This window comes from Brienomyrus brachyistius, chromosome 10 (genome assembly GCF_023856365.1).
Source record: "Brienomyrus brachyistius isolate T26 chromosome 10, BBRACH_0.4, whole genome shotgun sequence".
NCBI classification, from domain to species: Eukaryota; Metazoa; Chordata; class Actinopteri; order Osteoglossiformes; family Mormyridae; genus Brienomyrus; species Brienomyrus brachyistius.
The window spans coordinates 23,122,768-23,139,517 of NC_064542.1; the positions used below are offsets into that span (position 1 = coordinate 23,122,768).

General features: G+C 50.0%; 1 protein-coding gene across 11 annotated transcripts in view; it reads left to right on the forward strand.

Annotated features, from left to right (window-relative positions):
• enox2 (ecto-NOX disulfide-thiol exchanger 2) overlaps positions 1–16,750 on the forward strand; it is a 159,472-nt gene that overhangs the window by 71,935 nt on the left and 70,787 nt on the right. For 3 of the 11 annotated variants that reach the window (XM_049027584.1, XM_049027585.1, XM_049027583.1), the window contains one exon: positions 479–579. The exons of 7 other annotated variants lie outside the window; for them this stretch is intronic. The gene's annotated coding sequence lies outside the window, so the exon portion shown is untranslated. Of the gene's footprint in view, positions 1–478; positions 580–2,309; positions 2,674–16,750 lie in introns of those variants that run through there. One more of the 11 variants, XM_049027586.1, reaches the window with a different exon arrangement.

A 16,750-nucleotide genomic window follows, 5' to 3' on the forward strand; every position in this document is an offset into this window, starting at 1 on the left:
GCTCAGACCAAGCCCAGACTCCCACGGTCCACAGAGCCGGCCGCTGTGCCGAGAGGCTGCCATAAACAGCTGCCGTGCCTTCAGAGTTTTAGCATTCGCCGCCAGCACAGACCCACCCCTTTCATTATGTAGCCTCACGTCACTGAGGATGTCTGTTAGCTGAAGTTCAGCAACTCAGAGGGGTTCTTTAGGTTTGCTTCTCCAATGTCTCATGAAATGTATTTTATTGTAAATGTAATTAAACCGTCTGTACTCTATATTCGGATCAGTGTATGAGACTCAGGGCCTGCTTTCTCCCTGTGTTGCGACACCCCGTTCAGGAGTTACCCTACGGGCAGGTTAGTTGATCTGAGTGGTGGGGGTGTTGGTTTCTTTGGGGACCATAAGTGTAGCAAATCCTAGGGGAATGCCAGTTGGGCATCAGGATGCCACATAAGAACCGGGCACTGACATCCTCCTCCTCTACCCCTGACTGCAGGGGGTGTCTCAACATAGAAAGCTATTAAAGACCAGAGACAGAGAACCTGCCGAGGAGGGTTGAGGAGGAGGCCAGGTGGGAGACACTGCGGGGGAGGGCAGGTAGGAGGACAGGCAGGGTTTTTCCTCCATCTGATGGCTCCTGTTGTCCTGTGCTGCTCCACACACTTCCTCTAAGTCTCACTTTGGTGATCCGCAGATGGGGGAGAGCACTGAAATTGGAGAGAGGCTTTTGCAGCAGTGATTACTCCTGCAGGCTGCTTCCTGTGCCTAACCCCCTCCCCTCCCCCCCTTGGCCTGTTCGCAGGGTTCCGTCTGCATGCTCGCATCACGCGCTGCCTTACTGCGGTGCGCCGAGCCACCTCTTCGGTGGGTGAGGGGGCATAAACAGACAAGCTGAGGGTTCCGCGGACCCGTAACCCGGCTGGTCGTTGGCTTTCCCCCCGCCTAGGAAAGCCAACCTGGTGGTCTGGCGCAGACCTGGTGGCAGCGTGTCTGTTGGACCCAAACCTTGATGTGGTTTATCAAAGTTCTTCTGAAGATGAGCAGATCTAAGGTGGAGTGTAGCAGAAATGGCCAGCAGCAGGCTACCTTCCTGTCCTCGGGACAGTGAGCGCCTGCTCACCCCGCCTACGGGGAGGGCTCCGCAGCCCCCAGACAGGAGCTTGTCTGCTTGGCTGACCAAGCCCTGCGGTGGTGCTGTCCACCGGAGAGCCCCGACCGCCTCATTATCTGTACCACAGCTAGTATTTAGCTGGATTACGTCCTTTGCTGCATGCTTTCCTGGTCACATGACAGGTGAACAAATGGACAAATATTGTGGAATTTAACACACCTCCCAAGACGATCTCTGCTGTATTAAATCACCACATTACTCTAACGGCTGTGTGTTGTTATTACCATTTACTGAAATAGTATTATCAGGTCACTATTTATAATAAAACATTTTTATGTCTGGTATTTATTACTGATATGAGCTGTCTGCCTTTGTTCTCAGCCCACCGCTTTGTATTTAAATTTCTTTACTTTGGACACACATTTTCTTTATTCCTCAGTAATTTTATTGTCCCAAGACATGCAGACTGTTTGCCAGTCACAGGGGGCTGCTGTCACTGTCGGCCTATGGATTTCTTCATTGGCATTGTGGGTGGGGCAGAGGCGGGGTCTAAGCCGCTACGATCGGCAAGCGCTGACTTCACATCATCGCATTGAACACAACCATTACAGAGGGGAAATAATTGGATCCACAAATCAGTGCCTGGATACAGGTTTACGGCTTCCCGCTGCTTTATGGCTCCGTATTTCATGGTCCGCTGGGGCAGCTGTTGGGCGGCTTTTGATGCTCTTGCCGCAGGCGTGGACCGGCAGGGGGGCAGCCCCCGATCCAAAGAGCCGGCGGTAAAATAAATCGCCATTATGTGCCATGTCCTAGTGAAGTGGATCTGCGTGTCCGACGGCGTGTGCACATGCTCGGCCTGCACCTGCGCTGTCACGTCTGTAGATCACACGTGCCTCTCTCTTGCTGTTTGGTTTTTAGGGTCAGTTGGTGCGTCCTCACCCCAAGTCCCAAAAATGAATGAACCGTCAAAGCGGGGGCAAAGGGGAACAGCCTATTAACGGACCCAAATCGCGACTTGTGGAGGCAGATATCACTCAGTGTGGAGGCACTCTGGGTGTGTGAGTGCACTCTGGGTGTGTGAGTGCACTCTGGGTGTGTGAGTGCACTGCACCTCCCTCTCCACCTTGATTTCTGAAGGATGTGGTCATTTCTCCTGGATTCCTGTCTTTAGCCCTCCTCCTCTCTGCCCCCACCCTGCCACCCACCTCTGCAGAGCGCACAGCGGGAATGTGAGGGCAGGATAGATTTTCCGCCGCTGAAGAGGGCACATCCTGCTGCCCTGCTACCGGCTGCCTGCTGAGCCGCCATATGCACGACGTCCAGCGGTGTACAGCAGCCATTCCAGGCTCGGGTCCAGGATTGCCGCTGCGCGGTCTGATCCGCCAGTACCTCCAGGCCCCGTGGCCTCCCTGTGCCCATCCATCAGGCTGGAGTGGTCCGTCTCCGAGAAGCATCCCACACCCCATCAGTTGCCCCTCCCCCACATCGTGAATAAGGGCAGTACTGGTCCTAGACAAAAGCAGCTGAATGTGAAGAGGTGATGTTGGGCAAGTAATGTAGAGTCCCACCAACTGCAGGTACGCCAAGTGCCTCAGCCGACACTCTGCCGGGGGGGTGGCGTGAGTCCCAGAGGGACAGCGGAAGGGGAAACACGGAATTCCCTTTCGTTTGTTTACTTGCGGACTACGCGGTCGTTCCACTGTCTGACACATTAAATTAGTTTTTTCCCCATTTCAAAGGAATGAGAATCGTGTCGGTCACGCCTGCGGGGGAGCAGTAATATATGGATTAATGTCAATAGAATGGAGCGGCTTTTCATGTTGGTAAATCCTCCCAACATCCTGGTAATTCTGTTTTCCTCATGTGTCAGAGAAGCTTTATCTAGCTAAACTAAGGTCACCGTTCCTTGCGGTTTTCTTTGTGGACTATGCCAGCATGTGTGTGGAGCGGGATGTGCTCTGTTTGGCGGAGAAAGAAAGAAAGAAAGTGAAAAGCAAGGTCATTAACTCAATCCCTGCAATCGTACGCCCCAAATCGGTGAGAGTCAGCTGTGTGTTGCCCTACACAGTTATTAAACTCGCAAGCTTCCTGACAATGTTCGGCATGACGCCCAAATAAAATATTTAAGCAAGCCTCTACGCATTAGGGGTACATCACGACATGCGGATTTTCATTTTATTTTCACTGTCGCCACTCATGGTAGATCAAAGGGCCCCTTAAAGTCTGTGACTTGTGCCAGGCCGTGTACATCCATGTGGGAATCCTCTCTTTATCTTTGATATGTGGTATTATTCCACCTCGTGGCTGTTTCTGCTAACGAGGTGTCATTTTTAATGTTGAGAACATCTGGCTTTGCCATAAAACTGGCTGTACCGTAAAAAGACGGTCTGCTCTATCTGGACACCCCTGCTCATCCGACTGGTCTTCCTGAGGTTCTCATTGGGGCTTAATTAGACGTCCAGGTCGGAAGCATCTGGACTAGAGATAACTGATGGACACCCCACACCACTCCCCAGGAGGTACATCTCATTGTTTTCGGACACCCGCCAAGGCACTGGTTCAGCTAACGTCCTGCAGGTCTCTTAGCAGCTGGAGCTTTTTTCTCTCATGCTTCACTTGATTTCTCCGGGAGAGAAATGCCCGGACCCCCTTGGCAAGAACCAGTAGGCCGCAGCGCACACTGCATACCTGCAGCCCCAGTGAGCGGTGGGCCCATAGATGAGAGAGTCATGCTGTTGCTTCCTGGAGTGCAGTTTTAAATGGGGTTTGCACTGGTAAGTTTCTGGATGTGCAAATGGATGTGGCATTCTGTCCGAGGACGGAAGGCGGCTTAATGGAGGCAGGGTGAAGCATCCGTCAAGGCCGGGGGCTTGGAGACAGAGTGCTGTTTCTTCCCTGCAGAAGAGGAAGATTGGGAAGAAAAATGCATTAAGCTTCTCAGAGCTTTTACTACCACGCCAGCCCCCGCCGCCGACCTTCGGTGCGAGTCCGTGGCCAACCAGGCCGCTGGAACAGCCACAGCCCCGTGTCACTCTTCATCCTCCCACCGTAGCAGTCTTCCTATCCCGCTTAAAGGAATTAAACTGTAATGCGGGACAGCAGGAGACACCGTGCCACCTCTGCATCCCCTGTTTCTGCCCTGTCAGCGTGGGTGGTGTGCGACGTGTCAGGACTTGGGGGAAGGGGGGAGGGTACTAAGAGGCCTGCAGTCTTAATGTAGTTCGCTAATGCCGCTTGCTGTCCCTGCAGATTGCCCCCGCACATCTCAGATCTGCCCCAAGGGCTACGCGTTGGGGGTGTGCTGGGGGGTTACAGCTGGCAGGCAGTGAAAGGTTTCAGCTGCCGGTCCCCCTCAATTCCTGTCCGACGTGCGGCTGAGCTGCAGAGCCCAACAGAGATTATTCACTGCGTCGTCCTGTATGACACCAGTATTAATGGCCGGTCCACAGAGAAGCTGCAGGCTGCCCTGTTAACGGACAGTACTCTCTGTCTGAACCCGACCAGGCATCCACTCCGCGTAGCTGCAAGCCTCTTTCTTTTTAACCTGGGTCTCCTACTGGCACAGAATCCTAGGATTAGCCAGTAAAAGGGGGCTGCTTTCCTGTCCATGAAAGCGTATGATAACAGCACTACTGACATGATTATGAATGATTATGTGATTCCACACTGGCTACGGGCTGCAGACCAAACCGGTAAATTGTCACAGAAGGAAATTAAGGCCAAGTAAAGCGGCTGTTTCTGGTATAATTACCCAACTGTATCTCACTTATGTTTGTTTATGCCACGTTATAAATGAATTACTACAGTATCGGTTCTGGGTGATTTGAAAGAGTCATGTTAAAACACGAGTAGACTGGCTCCAGAGAAGCTCGCTAATTTCCATTATGATCTGCCTCACATTGAAGCTATTGAAAGACCACATTTGCCGTTGTGTTGTGGCTAAACATAGAGTGTTTTTTCAGTCTCCCCAAGCTGCAGGAAAAGAAATGAGAACAGAGATGATGATGATGTGGAAGGTTCTTTCATAATGTATATAATCCCATTTATTTTCTGCTTGCTTTTGTGGTGATTTCCGTGCGTGTGCGTGCTTGTGGGTTTGTATTTACTACATTGTGGGGACACTGTGGCAAAGCCTGTTACTTTTTAGTATCTAGAGATGTTTTTTTCTGGTCCCTGTGTGTGCGGCAATGGCCTGTGTGTGGAAGTCGCACAAACAGCTCGTTTAAAGCCACGAATCCTCTCTAAGCGGAATGGAGCTCATTGCACGCTTCCCATCCCAATCTCAGCCAGCCATCATTAGCCGTGGGATACAGCCAGTCAGCTGCGGGTGGCGGTGCTGTACCCTGCAATTCCCATTCCCGGCACCTCCTGTCAAGGCCCGTGGGTGGTTATGGAAGTGCAGCATTTGACCCCCGAGTGAAGGCTGCTCCCTCTCCTCAGCTTCATGTCCAAGTGCTCATTCCCACCTTCAAGCATGACATGTTTGGGGCCGCTTTGTGGGGCCGCTGAGCGACACATCAGTAATGGGCACCTGGGGCGTAGGGTCCCCCATATGGACCGGGCCAGGTGGCCGTCAGATTCGCCGGAGCTGGCCCGGAGATGGGAGAGGTGGCACCTCTCACCCATCCCTACCATGCTGCAGAGCGTAGAAGACAGAGCAGAATGTCCATGCCGTCAGCCTTTGGAGTAGTTGCTCTTGTTGGGAATGAGTACTGGAGACAGGCTCCTTGGCATGGCCCCTTGCCCCCACCCAAAGACCACGCTCAACAGGCGTCTGCTGCGTCTGCTTTTCTAAGCCGCCCGTTTGTCACTGCTAATTATCTTATGGAGCTTGTGCTGCCATCCTCAAGCAAAGCTGAGGAGGAGCTCGCTGCTGTAGCCCATCCCCATCAGTGGTTAATGCAAAGGCTACAAGCAACTTTTTTGAAGTCTCTCAGATGTTCTGATTTGATGTCGATTAGTATATCCATCCCCCAGAATTACATGGGGAAAAGGAGTCCATACTGGTCCCTGATTGGGAACATTTTGTAATTCCCCCACAGGCAGAAATACTCTAGAAATCGCCCCCCCCCTCCCCCACCAGTAACAGATGACCCTTACGCTTGAAACTGCGCTCACTGCGTGGTGCATCATGCAGTTGCCCAGTGCTCGCAAAGCCCCTTCCGTACCGTCTGCACACAGGGGCGACCTGCTCTTTGTCCCACTAACTCCTCTCCCCCTCCAGGTTACAGTTGACTTTTGCTTTTCTGAGATGATTTTTCTTTCTGTTGCCTTTCGTTAACTTGCCGAGCCGCGCCTTGCCCCCCCCCCACACCATAGACACACATACGATTCGAAAGTTTCCTGTGTCTGCAGTAGCTGCTGGTGTTTTAATTTATGGGCAGCCGAAGGTGCCATTGCCCCGGCCTATTTATGGAAAGTCATGCTGGCTCTGTGAAATGTCTGGGCCTGTGCCCACCTTTGTAAGCCATGCGGCCCGTGGCAGGCTGTGATGGAGCCGCGCTCGTACTCCCTCTGGCTCACTGCTGTTTTAGTCATTATCTGTAACTAAATAGTTTTGAAACTTATATGGTTTGTGGTTAAGCCCGGATATTAATCCATGACATGGAGGAGTCGTGGAACACCCATCCCGCTATGGCTTAAAAAGGTATTAAACGCCACGCAGGGTGCGTTTGGCAGAGGGCGAGCCTGCAGCCGCTCTTCTGAGGAGGCTCCGCAGCTGGGAAAATCAATTAGAGGAGACGCGGGCCTCCATCTCCTTTCCTTCTAAAGAGACGATTCGGGAGAGCTGACCATTGGCCGTTAATCTCTGCGCGATGCTGGCTGTCTCGTCGGACAGCTGCCGCCGTGGTGGACAGCAGCGGCATTTTATTACCCCATAAAGCTCGGGGAGAAACAGCCCTTACATTTGCATAGCGAGCTGCATTGATCTGAGCAGACTAATTTCCACGCCGCACTCGCTGGAAAGCATGGGAGAGGACTCTGCAGCTTTGCCCGGGGACTGTTCAGACTTTTCGAATCACCTGTCATTCCCTCCGTACTGCAGCTCAGTGCCGGGTATGGAACGGGATTCATTTGTACTGAAGCAGCTGTCACCGAGGGAATTAAGGAGGCTTTAAAAGAATATCAATGCACTTTGTAATTTAGTTGGGCCTTTTGCTGGCTGATAGCAGTCTTCAGGCAGGTAGACATCAATCAGGACTGGAAGGGCAATCTCATGCTCTCCCTTCTTTGCTGTCGTCACCGTGCTGATTTGCAGGACGAAAATCTCAGCTTTAGGAGTTTCTGTCATTTGGAGAATCACGATTTTTATCCCATGTTCCAGCACAGGTTTTCTTCAAGCAGCGGCCCTGGCGGGGGTCCTCACAAACATTTCCCACTGCCTGATAAGTTAGGAGTTAGGGTTGGGCAATCTGATGATTTTATGATTGATCTTGAAGATGTCCACGATCTAGTTTTCATGCAAAATGTAGAGATTGTGATCGTTTATGTCCTATTGCTAACCCGGCCCTTACCACACTTCCTCATCTGCCATGCCGATAGCCGAGTTGTTTTTCAAATATGTCACACATGAAAGAGACCCTTTAATAGAGACACATGATATAACATGGCCAATCAGCACCACCATCTAGTAGGAAGTCATTCTGTTGGTTTGTGAACGTAGCACGGGCCCATGGTGTAGCTACCTGATCTATTTTCTTTGCTTGTCATTTTAAGTGTTCACTCTGGTTGTCCATTTCCAGTTTTTGGGTGAACACTGTTACCTATGTATCCTATAAGCATGCACTCAGACACAAAAAGAGCAAAAAGAATGCAAAATCAGAATATCTGTTTGTCTGAATCCCATTCCGGGCTGACAAGCAGTCCGTAAAATGAAAGTGATGGAGTGAAAAGAAATATTAACAGGATCAGGGCAGGTCGTGAAAATAAACAAAGTTGTACAAATTTGGCACCATCGTAAAAAATGCTGTGAAGTGTAAATGTTGTGCATGCATAGACGTGCGAGGTGCAAATTGGGCTACACAGGCAGATATTTCACAAAACAAAGTTATCCGTAAACTTCATCAGGCCACATTCGGCACTTCCAGAGGCTCCCCATTGCTTCTGTGAAGAGCTTTGGGTATCTTGAAAAGCACTATGCAAGTGCACCTTTCATTTATTCATAACACAACAGATCTATTCAACCACCTTAAAAGGATGCATCCAGCATAACGTAAAATTTAAAGCAGGATTTAATTCCCATTTTGAAAATTGTGTCTTTAATTCAATATAGTGTTTTAAATGGTATTAATAGATAAGTCTTTAGGTTTGTTCGAGTCTGGGTATTCTTGACAGTACATTTCTAAAAAAAAAATTTAATTTAAATTGAGGATTGTGATTTTGTGTTATAAAGATCATAATATGATTGTTTTTTTTTTTGGAAAGTCGCCCACCCCTAGCTAGAGGTGACCTGGGTCTCCTTGTGTATTACGGAGATGATAGCAGAGTGCTGGAGGAGACCTGGGGCTCCTTGTGTATGAAGGAGAGACCAGCAGTGACAGTGCTAGATGAGACCTGGCACTCCTGAAGGAGATACCAGCAGTGAGAGCGGTTTTGTTGTAAAATGAAAAGAACTTGAAACTTTTCTTCTAGCCAGGCAAGAGTGGCATGGCCTAGCTTTGGGGGAGGGTGGAGAGTCTTGTGAAATGAGGGGTCAGTAACTGGCTATCATCTATTCCGAAAGACAGAAGAATGTCCCCAGCACATAAAACTCCCAAATTGCTTCAGACAACGGCTTGCGGTAATCCACAAGACATTCCCGGTTGCACAACGCTTCTGCCCTTTGCATTTCATTTTCAGTGCCTGTATTTGCTTGCTGTTGAGTCTTCGGTGCCGGCGTCTAAGCCGACCCTGAAAGTGTCCTGAGCCTCAATCTCCTTTTTTGCATTGTCCCATAATCTTAACATCTAATCAGACTTCTGATACACTTTTTTTAGGGGCACGTCTTGTTGTTGGCCTCCCTCTCGAAGCAGAACTTGTCCTTGATTTAGGAAGGGGGTTGTATCCAAACCCAGCTTTACGCATTTTAATATTTTTCCCCTCTTTAACATGACTGTCTTGCAACAAGGAGACAAAGTGCCAACAGCTGGGAATGCGGCGCTGTTTTATCTGAGCTAACAGATGGTCATATGACCTTGGGAAGCCTGTGCCCTATGCTCCTGCCTGTGATCTGCTCCTCTAGGTGAAGGAGGTGTGCTCGCGGTGGCCGGGTATCTGGATGTCCAGGAGCTGCAGCTGCGTTTGTTTGGCTGCTGGATCTCCTGAAGCCTGGTTATGTTTCATTTGCCAAGACATTCTTCAGCCCGTCTTTAAAGCTGGTGTTGTCATCTCCTCCGGCTTACAGCAACCAGCACTAGTTGTTTAACGGCCTATAGAATGAATATCCATCTAACTGACACTGTTTTTTATGACACTTCATTAGAGGACATAGACTAGGCATGATTAAAGCACCCTCCTCCTTCATACTCTGGATGAGCCACTGTCTGCCTGATGCAACATTTTGATCCTCTGATGAGGTGCAGATTGAAGACCATGTTTGTTCAAAGCAGCTGAGCTCTTTTTTCTCTGCAGTGTCCCAGACTCACCTACTTATGGCCTCCTAGTTGTCCAAGCCTTCCTCAAAACCAGTCCCCATCTCCCATCTCTGTGGACTGAGCTGTCTTTAAGGCATTTTGTCTTTTTTACTACTTTCTGTTACTTGGTTTTTACTGTTAATTTTCTCTGTATCAGTGTGTAACTGTCCCAAGTGAGGTGCTTTAATACTGAATTCTTAACAAGTTTGCTGCTTTGGTCTAATCAGTCATCTGTTGTTCTGTCATGACAGGCAGACTAACTCTCTTCAAATGTTTGTATGTTTGGGTCCCCTATGTGATAGAACCACAAATTAATACTTGGTGTTGAGTATGTGATGTGAGAGTAGAGTGACCGGGAACTTTGAGAGATGTTGTGGCCATCATTTGTGGAATAACCCCCCAGGAGTAAGCAGTGTGGTTGGCACACCCCCTGCTAGCAGTTTACCGTCTGTCTGTCTGGTCTGGTGGCCTCTTCAGCTAGTTTGATCGGTGCCACTAAGCCAGTGCTTTGGAAGGCTGCCAAAAAACATGTCCCCTACCGTTAGCCGGACGCATCCCGTGATGAAGGAATGTGACAGCAGCCATCGATTGATGCCTGCGTGCACTGTGAGAGCTCACTTTGTACCACCAGGAACAGAATGCCCAAGTAAATATAGACAGAAATTAGGCATTTGGCAGCACTGTCTTGCCTTTCCAGGCTTTCAGTTGCATCTTGAAATAGCTTTAAAACCAAACACCTTCATTTCGGAGAGTTGTGAGTGCCTACTGATTGCTCTTCACTGCGCATTCACTAGGGTGTGCTTTGCCATCTAGAGGTTTTTGCAGTTGTTCTCACTGCTTCTTGACATGGAATGATTGCGTGTTGATGGGCGGCTAACACCTACACTGGGGGTTACATTGGTGCAAGTACATAATTGGTACATAAGTACACAAGGCAAATGGATTCTGGACCAAAATATACTCCAGCATGTGTCGTCTGTCTCTGTTAGGGAAGACAATGCCCATCTCTGTGCGATACTTGGCCTTCCTTGTAAACTGTCCCCTAATTCCCTCTGATCTGACGTTTGTCACGGAAGGCGCGGTACATTACTGGCCTCCTTATTAGAGCCGTGTTGTCCTGAAAATTAAACTTCCTTGCTTGTCTCCCAGATTTTTCAAGCCACAGTTTCAAACCGCGCTACAAAGGGGGAATTGAACACGAGCATCTCCCAATCTGGTGCAGATACCGACGCAGAACGAGTGGAGCAGCAGCCCACGCTGACGCAAGGCCGGCAAGAATCTTTGCAAGCCTCTGCCTGACTAAAGATCCTCATTTGTCGCTCATTCATCCTTCCGTCTTCTGAGTCACATGTGTGGGATTAGTAGAGATTAATTAGAGTAAACGCTAATCACGTTTCCTCGCCGTTTGTGACACCGACAATGGCTGCAGAGATCTGGCGGCTTTTCGTATCATAGCCCCGACCCATATCCGCTTTTTATTTTTTTATTCGTCTGTCGGGAAGGAAAATGCATTTTAAGAAAGCAGATCAATGGGATAAATAGACCATGAAATTTTTGGAGGGTAAGAAGGAACACCAGCACTCATCATTTTTGAGGGATTCGAGCTCGCCGAGGAGGCCTAATGGGTCTTGGGCTGCTGGTAGGAGAGAGGAAGGGCAATTCAAGGAAATGGTGCTTCAGGGAAAGTTCCATATACAGGGCAGCGTGAGACAGACGCGGCCCACAGCTCGAGCCGGCACTCCTTTGCATCTGAGCACCGATTCCCACAATGCCTGTGCGGCATAGAAGTGGCGTGTTCTCTCTAAGTGGGAATGCTGTCTGGGTGTTTCTATCCCTCTCGTCTCTTCCAGTCTTTCTGGGCTAAATGAAGGTAGCATTTAGGTCATATTTCATTTACGCAGCACAGTTAACCAGGGTGCACAGCCAAGCTGTCGGGGAAATTCTGGTCTCCTTTTTACATGAGTCTCTGATAGCTTAGAGCATCAGGACCTAAACTCACAACCAACAAAGCCATAGAGCAAAGGTGTCGCTTAGCCTAACGGTTAGGAAGTTGTGAGCAAGAAGAGGTATCACAGGTGTACTTTTGTGAGAAGTTCTTGCATGTGCTCATTTCTCTTTTGCATGTATCTCATTTTAAATGTGACCAAAGAGGAAACATACAGACCACCCCTCCTCTGCTCTTTCAAAGTTCGGTTTCAGGAAGACGGGTCATCATGATCTTGACAAGAAGACCATCGAAATACACGGTCGGCCAGTATGTTTTTATTTCTCGCTAATGTTCTTGCTAATGTTCCTACATTAATTTCTTGTCACTTTCACTTTGTCCCCTTTTCACTCTAACTGGATTCAGAATGATTACATTAACAATAAAACCAGCTCTCGTCCATGTTTCGTAATTGAGCTGATGTGATTTTTTTTTTTCTGTGGGTGTAATAAATAAATGTCGCTTGTGTTTACACCCGAGGCACTTTCAGCTCCTTGGCGAGAAGGCGCTGTGCAGGTCATCACGTGGGACACACAGTGTTCAGCGGTGCATCCTGGGAAATGACACTCAAGGAAAACGGATTTTACGGCAGCCTGTGGCGCGTGGGGGCTCTCGAATTCAATCAGTCCAATTTATTTAGTCCGTTTTTCCAAGCAAGTTTGTTGCAAAGTACTTCACAGTTATTTACGATGAATCTTTGGTAGGGAGTCAAATGGGAAGAAAAAAACACTCTAAATATGTGATTTTCTGATATTCTTTGAATAGGAATCTTGGAAAATAGTAACGGCAAAAAGTGCATGTTTAAGAATAACAAATAGGAAAGGGTGTATGAATACGTTATATGAGAGAGAAAGGGTAATGAAGACGGGGTGGTGCCCTGGTCCGGTGCGGGGAGCCATTTGTACCCTTCTGAAGGCTGGGTGTCTGGGTCCAGCTCAGGGGGGCCCAACAGTAGTTGGTATAGAGAGCAGAACGGAGAGCCTGATGTTGAGTGCGGTGTGGATAAATGGATTATATGGGGGTAGGGTTCATGGCTGCAAAATAAAAGGTGAGAGGCAGGAGACACACAGAGCCATGAGGGAGAGCTAAAGCAGGCAATTTGCAGAGGAGCTAATAGGGCACAAAGCTAACCGCTTAGCTCTCACACGACTGTGCTGAGGTCCATTCCCCACTGTGCAAGAGAGTGAATGGGCAGCATTTAAACCCAGAGTGCGGCTGACCGCTTAGCTCTCACACGACTGTGCTGAGGTCCAATCCCCACTGTCCGAGAGAGTGAATGGGCAGCATTTAAACCCAGAGTGCGGCTGACTGCTTAGCTCTCACACGACTGTGCTGAGGTCCATTCCCCACTGTGCGAGAGAGTGAATGGGCAGCATTTAAACCCAGAGTGCGGCTGACCGCTTAGCTCTCACACAGCTGTGCTGAGGTCCAATCCCCACTGTGCGAGAGAGTGAATGGGCAGCATTTAAACCCAGAGTGCGGCTGACCGCTTAGCTCTCACACAGCTGTGCTGAGGTACATTCCCCACTGTGCGAGAGAGTGAATGGGCAGCGGATAAACATGGAGCGCCTGACTTGAACAGCTGGATTGCGATATAAAAGAGAAGCTGCGTGTTGCAAGCCTCCTCTGCTTATTGCACTTTTAATTTTTGCGGCGAGATGATTACCTGTAATTAAACAATCATGCTGGAGTATGTGGGAGACACTAATCCCTAGGATATGTTAAAAGGAGTCTCTTTAAGGCCCCAAAGGTGAGGAAACCCAGCACCTGGGGTGGCCTCCCAGTGATCACATTCTGTCTGCTCACAGAAGTGACATGCATGCGCTTGGGACACAGGAATGGCACTGCACAGAGGCTGAGGTGACCTTTTCGCTCTTCCAGCCTTTGTGGGTAAAAGCTGGAAGTTTCCTCTTACTCCCCAGCTGTTGTGTTCCTGGAAAGATCTGGGGACTTTGACAGCGTAAGCTGATTAGACTGCAAACGAAAGATTCATTAGTTTTGTTTAATGGAATTGAAATGAGTGGTCGGGAGATTTAAATAAATTAACCTTCACCAAATCCCCACGGGGCTGCAGGGGGTGACAGACGGGGTGAGCTGGAATTTTCTCCTTGTCACTGATATAATGAATACCGATTACATTATTTTCACACGGCCCGCGTTGTCATTTAACCCCGGGCTCCCGCCAGAGCGTGATGCTGCCGGATCATCGCTGACGGGCTGCATTGCTCGCATTTCCTTCGCCCATGAGGCATATGCATTTACCACAACATTGCCGTACAGCAAGAAATATGGATAAGTTTTCCACAGTTTTGGGTTAGAATGAGCTCTTATTAGTCCCGAGGGAATGAGTTGAGGGGATGCAGAAATAAATTCCCATGCAGTGGGAATTTCTGTGTGTGTGTGTGTGTGTGTGTGTGTGTGTGTCTGGATTATGTTTATATTACATTGTGAGAACCAAAAGTTCCCCTCAGTCTGATAACAACCTCTTAATTTCACATTGTGGGGACCATTTTTCAAGTCCCCACAAAGATCTGTGAATGCAATGAAAAAACTAAAAATGCCAAAACTCTCATATTTTGTGTGGTAACTTGTGTTTAAGGTTGGGGCTGGGTTGGGATTAATGTTGTCATGTTGGGATTAGAGTTTTCCCATAGAAATTAATGGAGAGTCCCCACAAAGATATAATTACAAACCTGTGTGTGTGTGTGTGTGTGTGCGCATGTGTGCGCACTTGTATTTATGTACACGTTTACTCTGTGAATTGTTTCTTCCAAGGACCATATGTCTGTATGAGGATATGTAATCACTCTTGCATATACCTGTATTAGTTTGCTGCCTGTGTGTGCGTGTGTGTGTCTGTGCGTGCCTGTGTCTGTGTGTGTTTGGGGGGGCTTGGTGAGCCTAGCAGGAGTATGTGTATGCCCTCATTCTTCCTCGCTTCACGGGGCTGCCACGTGGCTCTCGACACGTAGCAATAAACCGGCATCTGCACCAGTTGCCTGTGAGCCAGGATGGGTGGGGCAAGCTGGGGCTGTTTGGTCCCAGGATGCCACACATGGCTGTCTGTCTGTCTGTCCACAGTGACAGTGGCAAGGCCTGCGCTTCCCCTCAGGCCTGTCCTGAGCCTCTCTCTGGCTGCCCCGACACACTTACAGGCTCACAAACCGAGGAGCTGAGGGAGCCCGGGCACACATCATTTTCCTGTCTGGGGCTCCTGTGGCCCCCGGAGTCCTAAGAGCCATGTTCTCCCAAAGGGCGGATTCTGTTCCAGCACCTTTCTGGTACAGTCCTGCTGGGTATGTGCCAGATACTCTTCAGCACTTATTGAACATACATGCAAATTTCAACCTGGGATCTCTCCCTGGGGTTAGCATTGGCAAATACTTCTTGGAGGGCACCGCCTTTTTCCTGAGGCCCCTGACTGCTGTCTGTTTCCTATTTTCCTTGGGGCCCCTGTGATGAGACCCCATTGTCATACACCTCCTTTCCACTGGCGACTGCTGTCTTGCACCTCCTTTGAGGGCACCTCCTTTCCCTGCGACTGGAGTCTGCTGTCTTTCACCTTCTTTGAGAGCATCTCCTTTCCCTGAGACAAGAGACCACTGTTTTTCATCTCCTTTGAGGGCACCTCCTTTCCCTGGAGCCCCTGAGTCCAGAAACCTCTGTCATGCAAATCCTTTTTCTGGAACCCCTCAGACTGGCGATTGGCCTCTTGCACCTCCTTTGAAGGGCACCTCCTTTTTCCTGGTGCCCAAGACTAGAGACTGCCGTCATTTGCCTCCTTTGAGGGAACCTCCTTTCCTTGGGGCCCCTGAGACCAGAAACCGCTGTCATGCATCTCCTTTCCCTAGGACCCCTGAGGCGACTGCTGTCCGGCGCCTCCTTTCTCCAGGGTGTCGCTGGGCCAGACCCCTCCCCTTCCCGGTATGTTTGTCCCTTTAATGGGGATTCCTCTCTGTCTGCTTATTCATCTATGTGAAAAGCCTCCCGTAATTTCAGTAAGCCTGGGCGAATTGGGTGCTAAACCCTAGCTTATCTCGCGTCTGCCTGAGGGTGATGGATGGCAGGACACAAGGGGACATGCTCCAGCTGCACTCTGTCCATGTGTGTCCGTGAGTGTGTGTGTGTGTGTGGTGGGGGGGGCTACTTCTGCCCACGTGTCACAGGGCAGGTGTCCTGAAGCCCATTTCCCCCCACCCAGCACAGCTAGTGGCTGTGAATCGGAAAACGTCCCGTCCCTTCTGGGGTCAGCCAAGGGCGCCTAGTTCTGCTCACCTAGGTTAGACTCCACAGCTGATTAACGTGTTATCGGGAGTCTCCTTCCGCCTGGAGGCTGTGGCTGGACGCCCCCGCCATCGGCAGCCTTGGCGGCCCATGCCAGTTCGGCGTCTCGGCGTATATGTGCCTTATATTTACTCATTAAGATTCATCACGTTCCCCAAGTGGTGGAGTGCCCCCCACCTCCCACCTGGCATTAACGGAGCTGTGCCGGAATCCAAGCCAGAATGCCGCGCGCCATTTAAATTTATCCTGCTATAAATATGGCCGCATAGCGTGAGAAGCCAGGCTAGCGGGACACTCCAGGTCTTGCACTGTTTGGCATACATCTGCTTACGCGATAAGCCGTCACCTGTCTTGGGGGGCAGGGGGAGGTCGCGTGTCTGCGACTATTCCGTGCCCCGCCCCCACGCCCCTCTCCACCTTTTGCAGCCCGTGTGCTCAGGCTTCTTTGCCGCCTCCGCAGGCATTTACGGAATACAAATTGTCACCTTGGCTAATTTTGGAATGAGCACTGCCGGCGTGCCGGATGTGGAGGTCATTGCAGTCGGGCGGGGGTGCGGGTGTTATCTGACCTTGGGGACGTGTCAAGTAGCGTGGCATCACGGGGGTGAAGTTTGGGTGGGGGAGACACCAGGGAGGGCGCTGGCTGGCTGGCTGGTTGGCTGGCTGGCTGGCTGGCTGGTTGGCTGGCTGGTTCTTCAGTTGCATGGACTGTTGATGTACCCACCCCCCACCTGGCTTTGCCGTAAAGCTCTAGCGCTCCAGGCAGCCATTTCT